We start from the raw sequence: 17,064 nt of genomic DNA, 5'->3' as shown, positions 1-17,064 counted from the left end.
AAAAAAAAAAAAAAAAAAAAAAAAAAAAGAATGAAGGCTTATAGTTTATTACCACATAAGCAGTGGTAGAATAGGGATAAAATCCAAGTCAGAGGATCCCCAACGTAGAGATCTTTATAACTGCACTGTTCCTGTGGTGAGTCTTTTCCTCACTTTTGCCATCCTGTAAACCATCCTCCAAACTACACAACATCCTAAATATAATTCTACCCCTCTATTGCATGAGAAATTACTGTGAACTTCTCTTCTTTCAAAACCAGGAAAGCCTTTGTTTCTTTTCCTCCTGGGTGTGAGGTAGAGAACTGGCACTTATTGGACACAACAACAGGTAGTAGTACATCAGAGACACAGATGAGCATTCACACACTACCGGGAAATCTACATGACATTTTCCCTCGTATGCAGATGTCATAAACATTGACTATTATATTCTTTAATCATGGCCCTCTGGCCTTGGAAAAAATAAAATTTTCTTTTGTGACCCTTTCTGCTAATCAGCATGTGCCCTAACTCAGAATGACTAATACAGTGTGTGATTTGATCTAACTGAAAATCTGATTATAGTGAATCAGATATGTTCTCAATTTCACTAAGCTATCTGCTTCATTACCAACCAATCTGAGTAATTTTCACAGGTTAATTGTGCCTATGCTTAGAAAAAAGTTTCTTTTTTGTCTTTGCTTTATTGACACTTAATTTTACTGAGCACTTTCCTGCTCTGGCATAATGGAACAAGAGTAGCTATTTACTCTTTTCTATTTATCATAGTCTGTGGCTGGTTTTTGTCTTGTTGTTGGTTTTCAAAAGTTATATTACATCTGAAATCTAACCCAGCATGGAAACTTTCTTCTTCAATAACCTTCTCATTTCTAAAACATTCCCTTTTCACATCTGACTTAATACTTTTTTCTTTTTCATATGAAGCAGTTGTAGTATTATTTGATTGAAATTTTGTTTCTGACACTTGGGTAAGTAACTCAGTCACTCTGATCCTTAATTTCTCCATTTAAAAAGTGATGAAAGGGGCTTCCCTGGTGGCGCAGTGGTTGAGAGTAAGCCTGCCGATGCAGGGGACACGGGTTTGTGCCCTGGTCTGGGAAGATCCCACATGCCGCGGAGCGGCTAGGCCCGTGAGCCATGGCCGCTGAGCCTGTGCGTCCGGAGCCTGTGCTCCGCAACGGGAGAGGCCACAACAGTGCCTGCGTACCGCAAAAAAAAAAAAAAAAAAAAAAAGAAAAAAAAAAGTGATGACAATAATAGCAGCTACACTGTAGGATAAGTAAACAAGAGGTAAATTAGCTACTGCATGTAAAATACTTAGCATACTGCCTGTAATGTAAATTCTCAACATGTTAGTTTTTATAAATTCATCAGGATTAAAAATAATATATATACATACATACATATATAAATCCTGGCTCTTTTGATAGGAATAGACCTTACATTTTTCTCTTTTAAAGGAATTTTTTCATTAATATTTCCTTACATTTTAACTGGTGGCCAAAGTTAATTAGAAATACGATATGCAGAGTCAGTTGTGAATAAACAGAGTGGGATGGAATGGAATTCTAAAAAGCAGAACTTGGGAGGATCCTGTCTCTAATTGGTTCATTTGTTTTGTCTTTGAAAAATGAAATGTTTGAATAGCATGAAGTAGTGATTAGGATCACAAGTTCTAGAACCACACTTCCTAGGCTCTGTAACTCTGAGTGAGTTACATCTGATCTTTAAGATCGATGTAATGATACTGCTTAACTCATAGGATTGTTTTGAGGATTAAATGAATATATAAAACTCTTAAAAATAATGTTTGGCACATAATAAATACTACATAAATGTTGCTATGAATATTATTACTAATAGTATCATTATTATTATAATCTTCTCTTTAGCCACCTATCTATTGAGACAGCAATGAATCAATTAGCCTAGAATGTTTTTTAATATTATTTGTGTGTGTGTGTGTGTGTGTGTGTGTGTGTGTGCGTGCGCGCTTTGTTTTGTTTTTCTGTGGAAAGGATGCTTTAGCCACCTATCTATTGAGACAGCAATGAATCAATTAGCCTAGAATGTTTTTTAATATTATTTGTGTGTGTGTGTGTGTGTGTGTGTGTGTGTGTGCGTGCGCGCTTTGTTTTGTTTTTCTGTTCTGGAAAGGATGTGGATGAATGAAAATTAAAAAGAAAACAAAAACAAAAACTCAAAAATGAGGCTTATGTGCAACTTGGGAATTTTTTTAGGCTATCTTTAACCAGACATGGAGAAACTTCCTCTTTTATACTTGTAGGACAAAGCCTGAAGAATCAATGAATCCCTTTCTCAACAAATATACATTGGTAAGGAAAATACTCTGGCTCTATATCATTTGACATCTTCCTTTAACTTATGACTTAGATGAAACACTAAGACATACAGAGCATTGGTTTACATACACTTAATTTTTCACTCAACAGGGTTTGGATGGGGCCTCCCTGAGATTGACTATTAGGATCTCTATGACCAAAACCCTTCAACTAGGTGATCAATAACATATGAAGGTTTATGGCACTGAACTTCCAAACAAATATAGGTAACTACAGAGATACTAATCACTAGCTCAAGGAAACACATGACTGATCAAATGCAAGAAAGTTGTTTGTTAAAGTAGATTGCTTTGATACCTTTGGGTAGAGTTGAAGTATTCTACATTCTAAAATCAATATTCATTACATCATCATCATTATTTTTACATAACGAAAGCAAACAAAGAGTATGATTTTTTTTTTTAATCTGGTAAAAATCTCCCTTACGTTTCACTAAATACCCATTTTCATTAATCGAGAGGCAAGAACTCAACATGCTTGTACTTTTCAAAAAAACAAGAGAAAAATTCCAGTAAATAATGGCTTCCTATAATATTTTTAGATTAAGATTATGTCTATATGTTCCTTTTTAAGTGAAAAAATGAGACATTTATCCATATAATTCAGATTAAAAACAGACTTTTTCATTTATTCTGTGAATACTTAAGGTTAACATATTGACTCAATTAAAATTTCCATTACTTTTTCTTTGTAAACATTGTTCTAGTGCATCAAGAATAACTTTTATAAATGGACAGAATATATAAATAGTGCTCCAGAAAAACATCTCATCAAAGCTAGATTTTTTAACTGAAGTGAAAAATTCTTGATGGTAGCATTGTTATTTCCTACAAGTGATACCTACCATTAATAAAATGTGGATGAATAAGAGATAATAAAATTTATGTAAATTAAAAAGAATAATTATGTGGATTTAAAGTAAATAAAATAGAAAGCTATTTAAAGTAATTTAATATCTAGGATTAGATAAAACAAACATTTGAAACAGAGGTTGGAAAACATATTTCTAAAATGAAAACATCATTACAGATCTGATTTTTAGATATTATACAATTATGAAACAGAAGAGGATTAAAGATTTTATATTTAAAATAAGACCTTCAACTTTTAAAAATGGGTCCAAGATTAAAAAAAAAAAATTAAATGGCCAGGGATGTGAGCAGTGGCCTTAGTTTCCTTAAGGTGCATAAACCAGATCTCCAGATTAATGCATCTTGATGCTTTACAACAGGATCTGATTAACATCATAAGGTATTAACTAGAAATTACACCCCACAATTGCCATTATAAAAACACAGTGCCTCTATTTTTCCAATGTATCCAAGTTCTTCTATCCTTAGTACGAACATTATTTTTCTGAGTTGGAATGAAGTATTCCAAAAGTGTCTGCATGAGTTCAGAGTATGACCACATGCCTTAAATAACTGGAAGTTCCCTATGCATGTAGATATGTTCAGGGCCAGGGATGCCTTACCTTGCCTCAGAGTCAGTGCTTGGACAACTCTCCTGCCTCATATTCCTACAGTTCAAGTAATTCAAATTCTCTTTGTGCATTTCAATAAGGCCTGAGGCGATGTATCTGACATGTGTGATTGAAGTTCTTTTAATTAACAGTATGGCAGTAAAGTTGCCTGCTGAATTTTCTATCTCATAAGGTTACAGGAGTACTTGGCCAGACTAAAGTTTTCTACATCATCTGTCCCCAATGGCTAGCTGAGGCTGATGGTCTCATCCTCATTTTCATTCCAAGTCCTTCCTCAGTTCATTTATTAGGTTGGGGAGGGTGAATACACAAGTTACTCTCAATGAGAACAAAATACTTTGCTGTTTTCGTCAAAGAGATATGTAAAGTGCATATAAGGGTCTTGTTTTTCAGATGAACAGAATATATTAAAACATAGTGGTTTCCTTCTATTATCAAAAGCGTGTTTTCAGTTTCAGTCTGGGGAGAGGGTGCTACTGGCTGTCTCTCTAGGACATTCGGATATGTCATCTTTGATGCAGTGATGAGCATATGTAAGAAAAAAGAGAGTGCCACAGTATGCATCATAGTTAAATCTAAAGTGATGAGTAAAATGAAACATTCCAAGAACTGTTAAGGACTAAGATTTTACCCTACTTTCAAGCTAAGAAGTTAGCCTGGTACTGCTTCATGGATGATGGCGGATGACACAAAACTTGTAGGACAGATAGAGAAGTCTTTATTACTTATGGCACAGCAAGCAGCATGGCCATCAGCAGATTGGTGTCCCTTTAGTCCAAAGTCCCCTGGGGACAGCTGGGATGGGCCCATATGGATGCCTTCACACACAGTTGATTGCATTGCAGGAAAAGAATTCCAAATTTAGAAAACCCAAATATTTTCTAATGGGCAATAAGCAGGCCTGCTTATCTGCACCTGATGGATACTCCACCTCTTCTTCCAAGTCTCTCTTCTATGCGAGCATCCTTGTTAGGATACCTCTGAACAAAAGGCAAATAATGCCTCACTCTAAGACATGCAGAAATGTGAGGGATCCATGGAGAACTGTCTCCCAAGAAAAAAAAATCCTAAAAAGTCATAATTTATGTCTTTAATAATGCAGATAGAGTAAGAAGTATATGAATATGACCATAAATAAAAATCATTTCTGGGTTCCAGGTTATTGCCCTTATGGGAATTCTCTGTTTACACTATCACAACTTAAAGCATATTATTCATCTAGCCATGTGTGATGAACTAATTTTATGAGTCAATTTGGCTAGGCTGTGGTACACAGATATTCAGTTAAACACCAGTTCAGATATTGCTGTGAAGGTATTATTAGATGATATTAACATTTAAATCAGTACAATTGGAGTAGAGCAGATTACTCTCCATAATGTGGGTTGATCTCATCCAATGGGTTGAAAGCTTTAAGAGAAAGTAGACTGAGATCCCTTAAGGAAGAGGGAATTTGGCTTCTACACTGTCTTTGGATTCGAGCTGCAATATCATCAACTTTTCCCTGGCTCTACAGCCTGTCACTCTACCCCACAGATTTTGGACTTGCTATTCTCCACAATCATGTGAGGTAATTATTTAAATATATAGCTCTGTTTCTCTTTCTTTATGTACACATCCTATTGGTTCTGCTTCTCCAGAGAACTCTAATACACCACTGCCATGCCTGCAGTCCAGAAATGATTCTGCTGAATGCTCTGGGCAGAATGGCACTCTTCACATTCATTGTTTCCAGATGAAACACTGCAACATATATACCATGCAAGCCAGAGTAGCTTCCAATTTATGAAAGTCCCCACAGTTATGGAATGAGTATATAGCTCATTTTACAATATTCCACGACAAATTTCTAGATAATATCCCAGTTGTATTGTAAATATTTTTAATGTTTTTATTTTCTGCATATTATGATGTTTTGACATCTTTAAAAAGCCTTTCTAGCTGGGGGGAGACTACCTCTCCTGGAGACAGCCAATTACTAAAGATAGCAAAGATAGCACAGCCAAGAACTTGCCTTTGAGGTGCAACCTAACCACTCCAGAGCCATACCTCCTCTACCTGGTCTCTGCAGGGGGCAATATTCTTCTGCTTAACCATCCCAGGGCCAGATACCATGCCAACAGCGACCAGATTTATTGTTTAAAGCCCAATGGAATTATTCAAACTAGACAATCCTAAACTGCTTATCTTTCCCTGCCTTGCCTTTCCCACAGAAACTCCAGTAAAGCCTGTGGACTACTGGTTTCCTTCCTTTCTGTCTTTTGCCCTGTGACCACCCTGGTGTGTCTCCTATATGGTCCTCTGTGGTGTGCTGTGCCTTCTATTTCTGGGACCTGTAAATATAACAAACTTTGTTTTTCTGAACCCTCTCCACTGTCTCATGTTGTGGCCATACCTGACTAACCATCTCATAAAGAATGCAAAATATGAGTCTTCATTGTGAATGGGGAGAGAGAAAGGAATTTCCGTTCACACCCTTTTACTACCCAATTCGGCCTACTTAACGAGAGAACAGAGCAAAAATCACTTCAGCTTCTGAACGCAAAGTATCACAGATATTCTTGAATATTCCTTTCAGTCCTATGAAGTAGGTTATAATTTATAAATATAAAATACTTTGAAACTGGACTTCCCTGGTGGCACAGTGGTTAAGAATCCACCTGCCAATGCAGGGGACACGGGTTTGAGCCCTGGTCCGGGAAGATCCCACATGCCGCGGAGCAACTAAGCCGGTGCACCACAACTACTGAGCCTGTGCTCTAGAGCCCATGAGCCACAACTACTGAGCCTGTGAGCCACAACTACTGAAGCCCACGTGCCTAGAGCCTGTGCTCCGCAACAAGAGAAGCCACCACAATGAGAAGCCCGCGCACCGCAACGAAGAGTAGCCCCCTGCTCGCTGCAACTAGAGAAAGCCCACGCACAGCAACAAAGACCCAACGCAGCCAAAAATAAATTTATAACAAAAAAAGAATACTTTGAAACTTATTGCACTAATACTAAATTACTCCATCTCTTTCACATTAGATGGAAAGGCAACTCTATTAGAAGTCACTTGAGCAATTTAATTTCATAAAAATGACGTTTTTTAGCTATATTTTCTAATATGTTTCATATTTTTGCACTTGTCATTTAAACACTCAAATAGGTGTATCACTTCAATTGATAATTTTTACTGAACTTTGAAAACAAGGTAGCACATGCTTTGCTTAGGCATCATGTTTAGTGAAAGATAGTGATAATTAAATTTCAAGTTGAGTTTAAAAGTCAGAGGCTATATACATCTTCATTACATTTATAATTACCATGACAAAGAACAAATGTGTCAACTCATCTGACCATCCTCCTGGAGCTTAGCTTAACATACTAAATTATCAAAAGTATACTTGTTTCAGACCCTCATTAGTACCCAGAGGGAAAATGATAGGCAAAATTCATGTGTGGATAATAGGTAAATGTGATAAAGGAAGTCCTTAACAGTAAGTTATCTCACAAAAACTTTATATAAGTATCTAAGAAAATGCGCACAGTCACACCCTTCTTTGGTCCACAGGTAGTCTTGCAAAACTGAAGCAGCGAATCAAGGGAAAATGTAATAATAAAACTAAGCAGGGATCCAGTTCTAAAGTCAGTATTTTAGAGGTAAAAGGAAGCTAAAGGATCATAAATTCTGTCTAGATTCTACAAATCATGAAAAAAGCCCTGGAAAGTAAAGTGATTCACAAGGACCCATTTTTAGTTAGTAGTCAATACACTAAGTCTGGAAATATGACTCATGTTCCAATGTGCCTATCTACTTTTTTTTTTTTTTTTTTTTTTTAAAGCAAATATTCTTTTTTTTTTTTTTTTATTAATTTTCTTTATTTTTGCTGTGTTGGGTCTTCGTTTCTGTGCGAGGGCTTCCTCTAGCTGTGGCAAGTGGGGGCCACTCTTCATCGCGGTGCGCGGGCCTCTCACTATCGCGGCCTCTCTTGTTGCAGAGCACAGGCTCCAGACGCGCAGGCTCAGTAGTTGTGGCTCACGGGCCTAGTTGCTCCGTGGCATGTGGGATCCTCCCAGACCAGGGCTTGAACCCGTGTCCCCCGCATTAGCAGGCAGATTCTCAACCTGTGCGCCACCAGGGAATCCCTGTGCCTATCTACTTTAAAGTTGGATCTCTAGCATTGTACAAAGAAAAGTTATAAACAGAAGCAAAAGTCAAAGAAAGTTAACATAAGCGATGATTTATTAGAAGGAAAAAGTAGGATGTAAAAGAGGGGGAGTGGAGATGAACAAGATTACTGAAGTGAAGGATGCTTTAACAACCTTCCAATCAAAATTATTATTCTCAATAACTGTAGCTTTAATTTCTTACCAAAATATATTAGATGGTTTGACAATGTAGAGATTCAACAAACGTGTATATGAGGGAAGTTAAATATTAAAATAAAATATAAGGAAAAACTGAGATGCTGTTACAGAATACATGAGACTGAGAAAATATAACTACTAAATCCATGATGGAAAAACCAGTGAAATTTGATTGGGGTCTTTAGTGGTAATGTATCAACATTAATTTTCTGGTTTTAATAATTGTGGTATTGTTCTGTAAGATGTTACTATTAGGAAAAACTGTGGGATATATTTGAGGGATATCAAAACCTCTCTGTACTATTTTGCAATTTTTCCACCAAACTAAATAAAAGTAGTTCAAAATTAAATTTTAAAAATATAATCAAATAAATGATGACTGGTTTTGGAAATGCATTATTTGTAATATAAAGAAGATGTCAAAGGTTAACTGTAGCATAATCTGTAGGAAAAAGGGAGATAGTTAAAATAGTGATATTAATACTATATTTTCTAACAATTTTGGGGCAGTATGCTAAACGAATCCTTGCAATTCCACAGCAAATTCATAAAGAAAATTAGTGCAGAATAATTTATCTAAATAAGTATATAGTATAAAATCATTCAAGGTAGGTATGCAACTGTGCAAGAAAAACATGGTATGAAGCTGTGCACAAAAATGAGATGTTAATTCAGAAAGGCTGGCAAAGTTTAAGACAGGGATATTTTGCATGTATTAACTAAAAATCACATTTTTTAAATTAAAAATGTTACATAAGTTCAAATGAATTATGGGAATATGTAAAATTTTTTAAAATTCCTGAAAAGTCATCAGGGAAGCTCATTATCAGAACAATTTCAATAAATACTTAAGATAATCAAAAAATAATAATAATGATTGAACTTATTGCTCCTTATTTTAGAATAAAAAAGAATCAACCTTGATCATTTTTTTTGTTTAATCAGTTTAATTACTATTTTTAAAGTAATGACAGCCAAATTAAAGGCCCCATTCATCCATTCAATGAATATTCATTGCATAGCTACTATATGCCAGGCACTGTTCTAATAAGGCTCTATCAATGAACAAACAAACAAAAACCTCTGACACCTTGAAGCTTACATTCTTATAGCAAGACAACAAACAAACAAAATATACCTAGGATAAGTACAAAGGAGAAAAAGTAACCAGCTAACAGCAGTAAGGATTTGGGTGGGAAATTTGCATAGATGCACAATTTTAGATGAGGTGACCAGCAAGGTCTAAGGAGGTGGCCTGTAAGCAAAGACCTCTAAGAGGTAGAGGAGACAGGCAAGGGGACATCTGATGGAAGAGTGTTCCAGACACAAGGAGCATCACATGCAAATGCCTGGAGGTGGAGCCACACCCAGAGTGTTCAGGGGATGACAAATATCAGAAAAGGAATAACAAGGATATTATGGGTTATTAGACGAAAAACAACTTAAATGAACCATATTTTCCCCTATGAATTTAAAATACTTACATGAAACATTTTTGAGGTGATTATATGTAAAATCTTCATGTACAAGAGAGATAAGTGAGCCTTTATTATGACGTGTGCTTATTTGCAGGGTCTTACTTATGGGTGTTGGGAGAGACAGTCCCCAGTGGACCTGAAGTCTCCCTGAACTTCACTGAGGGTACCGAACTGTAAGGCTTTTCTGTCTTCTGGTACTGAGTAATTTCTATAGCTGGTCTCACAGGCAAATAAATCAAGGTGACCACAGGGCGACTACTGCGTAACTGTTCACTCTACAAGATAGGGGGACTTGAAAACTTTCTATTTGCGATACTGTTGGCTGTTTGCTCAAAAGGTGCTGATGCCCACAGTGTGGGTTCCTCATCTGTGGCACAACCCACTCCGTGCTTAGCATTTATACGGACCCATGACATCGCCCTGTGAGACTTGGGGGCAGGGAACCAGAGCAACTATGCTGATGCTAATGCTGTTTGCTGTGCTGTGAGTAATAAACAATCTTAAGTCTCATTTTCTACTTTCGGCGTCTATGCAGTGGTGGCAGGCTTCCTCCCTGCCATCCTCGATAACAAGGTTGCTCAACACTGGCACTACTGACATTTGGGACTTGATAATTCTTTGTTGTGGGAAACTGTCCTGCACATGGCACTATGTTTAGCAGCATCAGTCTCTATAGTAAATGCCAGGACCACCTCCTTCCCCAGTTGTGACAATCAAAAATGATTCCAGATGTTACCAAATACCCTATGGAAAACAAAATTACCCCTGCTCTATGAAGTTGGAGTTTTACCTTGTAAGTGAACGAAGTGATATTTCTCAAACGTTTTTTAGTCCATTTTGATTTCTCTAAATACGTTCTTTGCAACATTATTTTTTGGCAAAATTACCAAAGAATATTAAATTAGGTACCTGTAGCTAGTAAAGCAGCAATACAAACTACTCTTAAAAAATATGCAGTCTCAGAGTGGACCAAATTTCACTGTAATTCCATATATAAAAAATACTTTAAAAGGAGAAATGGTAAACATTTCATGGTTAAACATTGTGACAAATGTCTTAGAAATATTTGTTTCAGAATGATATGTTTCTTGTATATCCCTAGATATATTTTTTTAACATCAAAAAAGGATACTTTTTGATTTTTACCTGAAATGATAGTGAGCTAAATTTTACTATTTGAAATTTCTCTGTTTGAGACAAGTTACAAATACCCTAACAGCTAAAATATCAAGGTAACCCTCTGACTCAAAATGTGCACATACACCTTTGATATACAATAAAGGTTTATAAAAACTTGTTTTAGTAGCAGAGGTAAAAGTGCTAATTTTGGAGCCAGGAAAGCACTGCTATCCTGTGGAGGCAGATGTGTACTAACCAAAGAAGAAAACAGCTGTGTATTAAAATATTTCATATAGTTATCAGACCACTACCACCTATGAAATATACTAGTATCATTACAATGTATTCATTCCAGCTTTCCTCCGAATGACATACAAGGCCTTCTGAAATTATTTTCCACTAACCTATTTTATAAGCCCTATGATCCAAGCAACTGCAGTGGACGAAACTACTTTTAGCAAACTGATATGCTGTTCTGGAGAAAACATGGACTTCTGTGTCAGAGAGAAATTGGCGCCTTCACTCTCCTGCAGCCTTTCATTTTAATCTTTCTAAGGATTTTTATAAGGCTTCCCCTTATTTGGTCGTTGTGAAGGTAAAGTGAAATAATATATAAGGTATTATTTAAAAAAATCAGAATTTAATATATGTTAGCAATGCTAGCTCATTTCCCTACTCCCATATGCATATTTCACTTTCCCATCTCTGTGCCCGTTTTACCTCCTATTCCCTCTCTTTTCTGGCATTTTCCCATTTTCTAAATCCTTCACCTTTTTTAATGCCAAAAGAATTTTCTATCTGATACACAAATCTTCTCTTATTATCCCTGTGAAATTCATCTATTCTTTAAATTCCCATAGTAGTATATCTGAGTGCCATTCCGGACACCACCTACTGCCTCGTTAAGCTTCCTGTTAAGTGTGAACAGGCCAACTTTTCCATTTGTCTCTGTGGAACAGGAGGGCAGGATAAAAGTATAATTCATGCTTGAAACCCCTAGCAGAGATCAGTAGTAAAGGCTTGGTAAATATTTGTAAAATTTTAAAAAATGAATGAATGAATGTAAGCACTGTAAATGCAGGGGGAAGGGAAAAATAACAGGGAATTGAGAATGTGTGGTTAGCTTATTAACTCCAGAATACTAGTGAAGAATACTCCCTTATTGTTTCAAAATGATCATCATTCCCATATTTTCATAGAGTGGCAAATACCTAGAAGAAAAATTAAATCCTTAGTTTAACTACTAGACCCTTAAAAATATTCAAATATTTGGAACTATAGAAAACATTTTGTTTTTTATAGATACCACCTACAAAGAATTGAATCAGAGAGGAAAATCACACATATGAACATACACAGATTTTCACATGGAGACATATCACTTAATCAGGCTAAAGATGTACCACATCCCACTGTTTGACACATGCCACCACTATTCTCAGGAGCATCAAAAGCAAAATTTGGAGTTATTTTTTAAATAAATACCCTGGATGATAAAATATATTACTACTTAAAAAGTGCTTTGTAATGGGAAAGGCAATAAGAAATAGTTTTTTTTTTTTTCTTGTTATACTAAAGTTGAATGTGCTAGGGAATTTGGAATGTCAGTAATGCAAGGATTGGTAAATTATATTCAATAAAGAGTAATTCACATTCTGCTACTACAGGGCAGCACCTCTTAAGTCAAAGAATAAGGGGGAAAAAATCTCTGAGATGGGATAGATAGAAAATTCAGTATCATTGTCATAGCAAATTATGTCATATTCCAAGAACAGTCTCAAGAGCTGTTTAATAAGAAATAGATTCATCTTTCTATAATTAAGGTACTTATAGTTTGAAACTAGGTATTTGATAAATACATCTTTCTAGATCATAGATTATTTTTTCTAAAGTTTGTGCAGCATTTTAATAGTCATATTCTATCTCACCTGGATTATAGTCACCAGGATTCCTGGCAGAAAGATAAAATACCTCCTAGGAAAGCTGCTGCTTCTCCATATATTTAAACACTCAGATTCATCTGAACTTCACAGTTTTCCAGAACATAATCATAATAGAACTTACTTAATTTAGAAATGATTTCACATTTAAAATTTGGTATTTAGAACATACAAAATAGCTGGAAGATTATAGAAATATAAATTGGGAAGTGGAACTATTAGTTACAATTCTGTTGCTAACTATCCACTAGATCTTGGGCAAATGATATATCCTCTCTGAATCCATTCGGCTTCCTATGTAAAATTAGAAAATAACACACACACACACACACACACACACACACACACGGCCAGCTATTTCTTTATTAAGTACATACCATGTACTAAGTGCCTTACAAACATCATGGGTCCCAATCCTCAGAGCAACTGAGAACAATTATTCCCATTTTACAGATGTAGTAGATAAAGCTTTGGAGAGTTTACATAACCTGCCCAAGCTCATACAGCTAGTAAGTTATGGAGCAGAATTCCGATTTAGACACTCTCGACTTCTCGACCTGCCCATTTAACCTCTGTTTTATGTTACCATGATCTTTAAGGACATTTTCATTTCCAAATTTCTATAACTAACTGTTTTATAATTATCCCCAACCTATGCTAATTTATGAACAGCATAACTAGGGGAAATATGATGACTTGTTACAAAGAAGATGGCATTTGGGAGTTCTGCAATCAAACAGGTTAAAAGCCAAGCATAACACGTAACAAGTTGAGTTATAAGACAACATTCCTTAACTCCTATAAAACCTAGGTCCCTAACTTTTGAAAAAAAAAAAAGTATTTCTTACATTCAAAGGTTAGCTTGAGTGTTCAGATTATTTTATATGAAATATTTGGTACATACGAGGAGCTTAGTAAATGCTATTTTGTAACAAATAAATATTTTGCCAATTGGATCAGATTTAAATTGGTTTAAAATATCATTTTAAGTACTGAAGCCATGAAATTTATAAAAATAATTATTATTAACTTGAAGGAGCTATATAAAATGTCAAATATGTATAATATTATATTTATACAAAAAATATATATATATCTTATGAAGGAATAAAAATTATTTAAAAATTTATCAAATTACAGAATTGAAGAACATTACTTAGTTATTTGAGATTAATAGTTTCAATACTTTTAATTATCTACTTAATATTTTAAATATTTGATTCAATAATTTATCTTAATTTTTTTTATAAGAGCTAACTATGAAACAAAATTGTTTTCCTTTTGCTACATTTTAACTTTATAATATACAAAGTAGTCTCAATGTGAAATGCTCTACGGGACTTGCCAAAATAATTAAGTCTGTGTAGGTTATAAAAAATTGGTCCTGAAGCTATTTAACAGCTAATTAAGTTATGAATGAGAGTAGATAGATGTTTGCAAAGTCGTAAGAGACAAAGATTGCAGCACAGGGCTTCCCTGGTGGCACAGTGGTTGAGAGTCCGCCTGCCGATGCAGGGGACACGGGTTTGTGCCCCGGTCCGGGAAGATCCCACATGCCACGGAGCGCCTGGGCCCATGAGCCGTGGCTGCTGAGCCTGTGCATCCAGAGCCTGTGCTCCACAACGGGAGAGGCCACAACAGTGAGAGGCCCGCGTACCGCAAAAAAAAAAAAAAAAAAAAAAAAGATTGCAGTACAGCTAGCCCACAATAAGGAGAAACACTACTTCTAGAAAAAAAGCCCTTGTGAAAACATAAAAGGAAGAAATTCAGTGCTATGAAGATTTGGGGAAAGGATTTAACAGGCAAAAAACAAACAAATAAAATAACATCCATTTAAGAGGTAAAATGAAAATTTATATTCATCCATCTTTTTAAAGAAACTATCTCTGTTTGAAGAAAACAACTTATATTAATGTGACCAAAAGTGATCACAGTTTCACTAGTTTCATTAAAACTCTTCTTTACATGCTTACCCAAAACTGCATTACTTTGCTTTGTAATAGCTATTTTCTTTTAAATTCTTACTTAAGTAAGCTACCAATTAATTTCATGCTGTACATATTTTAAAAGGACAGTCAGATGGGAGTATAATAAATCACATGGCCCTCTCTAGAGGTAATTACTATAAACACTTTATTAATCTTACCAAAAAATTTAATATACTTATATAAATCGGGTTATCCTGCCTGCAAAAAATATTGTTTTGCTCACTTTGTTTATTTATCAGTTTGTCTGGGAGTTCTGTTTGTACCAGTATATATAGCTCATCTCATGCACTTTTAAATTTAAATATAGTTGGCATACAGTATTATATTAGTTACAAGTATACAACATAATGATTTGACATTTACATACATTACAGTGGTTACCATGATAAGCCTAGTAACCATCTATCCTCAAAGTTATTACGATATTATTGAGCATATTCCTTATGCTGTATATTACATCCCTATGACTTATCTATTTTATAACTGAAAGTTTGTACCTTTTAATGCTCTTTACATATTTCCTCCCCCCACACACAAATCCCTCCCCTCTGGCTACCACGTTTATTCCCTTTATCTATGAGTCTTTTTGGTTTTTTTGTTTTGTTTGTGCATTTGGCTTTTTGTTTGTTTTAGATTCTATAAGTGAGATCATACAGTATTTGTAGTTCTCTGGCTTATTTCACTCAGCATAATTCCCTGAAGATCCATCCAGTTCTTAAAAATGGCAAAATTTCATTTGTCTTTATGGATGTGTAATATTCCACTGTGTGTGCATAATACCCTCCAGGTCAATCCACGTTGCTCACATTGCCGAATTTCATTATTTTTTTATGGGTAATATTCCATTATGTTATGTATGTGTGTATATATATATATGTGTGTGTCTGTATATATATATATATATATATATATATACACATATATATATACATATATATATATACACATATATATATACCCCTCATTTTTATCCATTCATATATTGATGAACACTTAGGTTGCTTCCATATCTCAGCTATTGTAAATAATGCTGCAATGTACATTGTAGTGCATACATCTTTTTGAATTAGTGTCTTGTTTTTTTTTTTCTGGTAAATATCCAGAAGTGAAATTGCTGGATCTACAGTAGTTCTATTTTTAATATTTTGAGGAAGATCCATATTGTTTTCCATAGTGTCTATATCAATTCACATTTCAACCAAGTGTATGAGGGTACCCTTTTCTGCACATCCTTGCCAGCACTCTTTGTTATCTTTTTGATAATAGCCATTCTGATAGATGTAAGATAGTATCTTGCAAACTTGATTTGCATTTAACTGACGATTAGTGATGTTGAGAACATTTTCATGTGTCTGTTGGCCGTTTGTCTCTTTTGGAAATATGTCTATTGAGGTCCTCTGCCAATTTTTAATAGGGTTTTTTACGTTGAGTTGTATAATTTTGGATATTAACCCCTTATCAAGTGTTTGCAAATATCTTCTCCCATTCATTAGGACGCCTTTCATTTTGTTGATGGTTTCTTTCACTGTGCAAAATATTTTTAGTTGGACCTTCTTTCTCAAGATTGCTTACCTAATTGAAGGGCTTTTGTAGTTCCATAAAAATTTTAGAATTATTTGTTCTAGTCCTGTGAAAAATAGCATTGGTATTTTGATAGGGATCGCACTGAATGAGTAGATTGCCTTGGGTAGTATGGACATTTTAACAGTATTAGTTCTTCCAATCCATGAGCACAGTATATCATTTCATTTATCTTTAATTTTTTTCATCATCTTATAGTTCTCAGAGTAATGATCTTTTATCTCCTTAGTTTGATTTCTTCCTAGGCATGTTATTCATTTTGATGCAATTGTAAATGGTACTGTTTTCTTAACTTCTCTTTCAGATAGTTTATTTTTAGTGTATAGAAATGCAACAGATTTTTGTACATTGATTTTGTAATCTGCAACTTTACTGAATTCATTTTTTAGTTATATTAGTTTTTAGGTGGCATCTTTAGGGTTTTCTATACATGGTATCATGTCATCTACAAACAGTGACAGTTTTACTTCTTCCTTTCAGATTTAGTTGTCTTTTATTTCTTTTTCATGTCTGATTGCTGTAGCTAGACCTTGAATAAATGTGGAAAAAATAGGCATCCTTATTTTTTCCTGATCTTGGAGGAAATGCTTTCAGTTTTTCAAGAGTGAGTATGATGTTGGCTGTGGGATTGTCATACATGGTCTTAATTATGTTGAGGTATGTCCCTCTATACCCACTTCATTGAGTTATTATCATAAAAGGATGTTGAATTTGTCAAAAGAGTTTTCTGCATTTATTGAGATGATCATATGATTTTAATTC

The 17,064-nt window shown here is 34.9% G+C and overlaps 1 protein-coding gene across 1 annotated transcript in view; it reads right to left on the bottom strand.

The window, feature by feature from the left end:
- LRP1B (LDL receptor related protein 1B) overlaps nt 1-17,064 on the bottom strand; it is a gene marked incomplete at its 5' end in the record, with an annotated part of 1,013,530 nt that overhangs the window by 787,768 nt on the left and 208,698 nt on the right. The window lies entirely within an intron of this gene.

Source organism: Lipotes vexillifer, unplaced genomic scaffold (genome assembly GCF_000442215.2).
Source record: "Lipotes vexillifer unplaced genomic scaffold, Lipotes_vexillifer_v1.1 scaffold606, whole genome shotgun sequence".
In the NCBI taxonomy this organism is placed as follows: Eukaryota; Metazoa; Chordata; class Mammalia; order Artiodactyla; family Lipotidae; genus Lipotes; species Lipotes vexillifer.
Note: the sequence above shows the minus strand (reverse complement) of the source record. Positions and strands in the feature narration are given on the sequence as shown.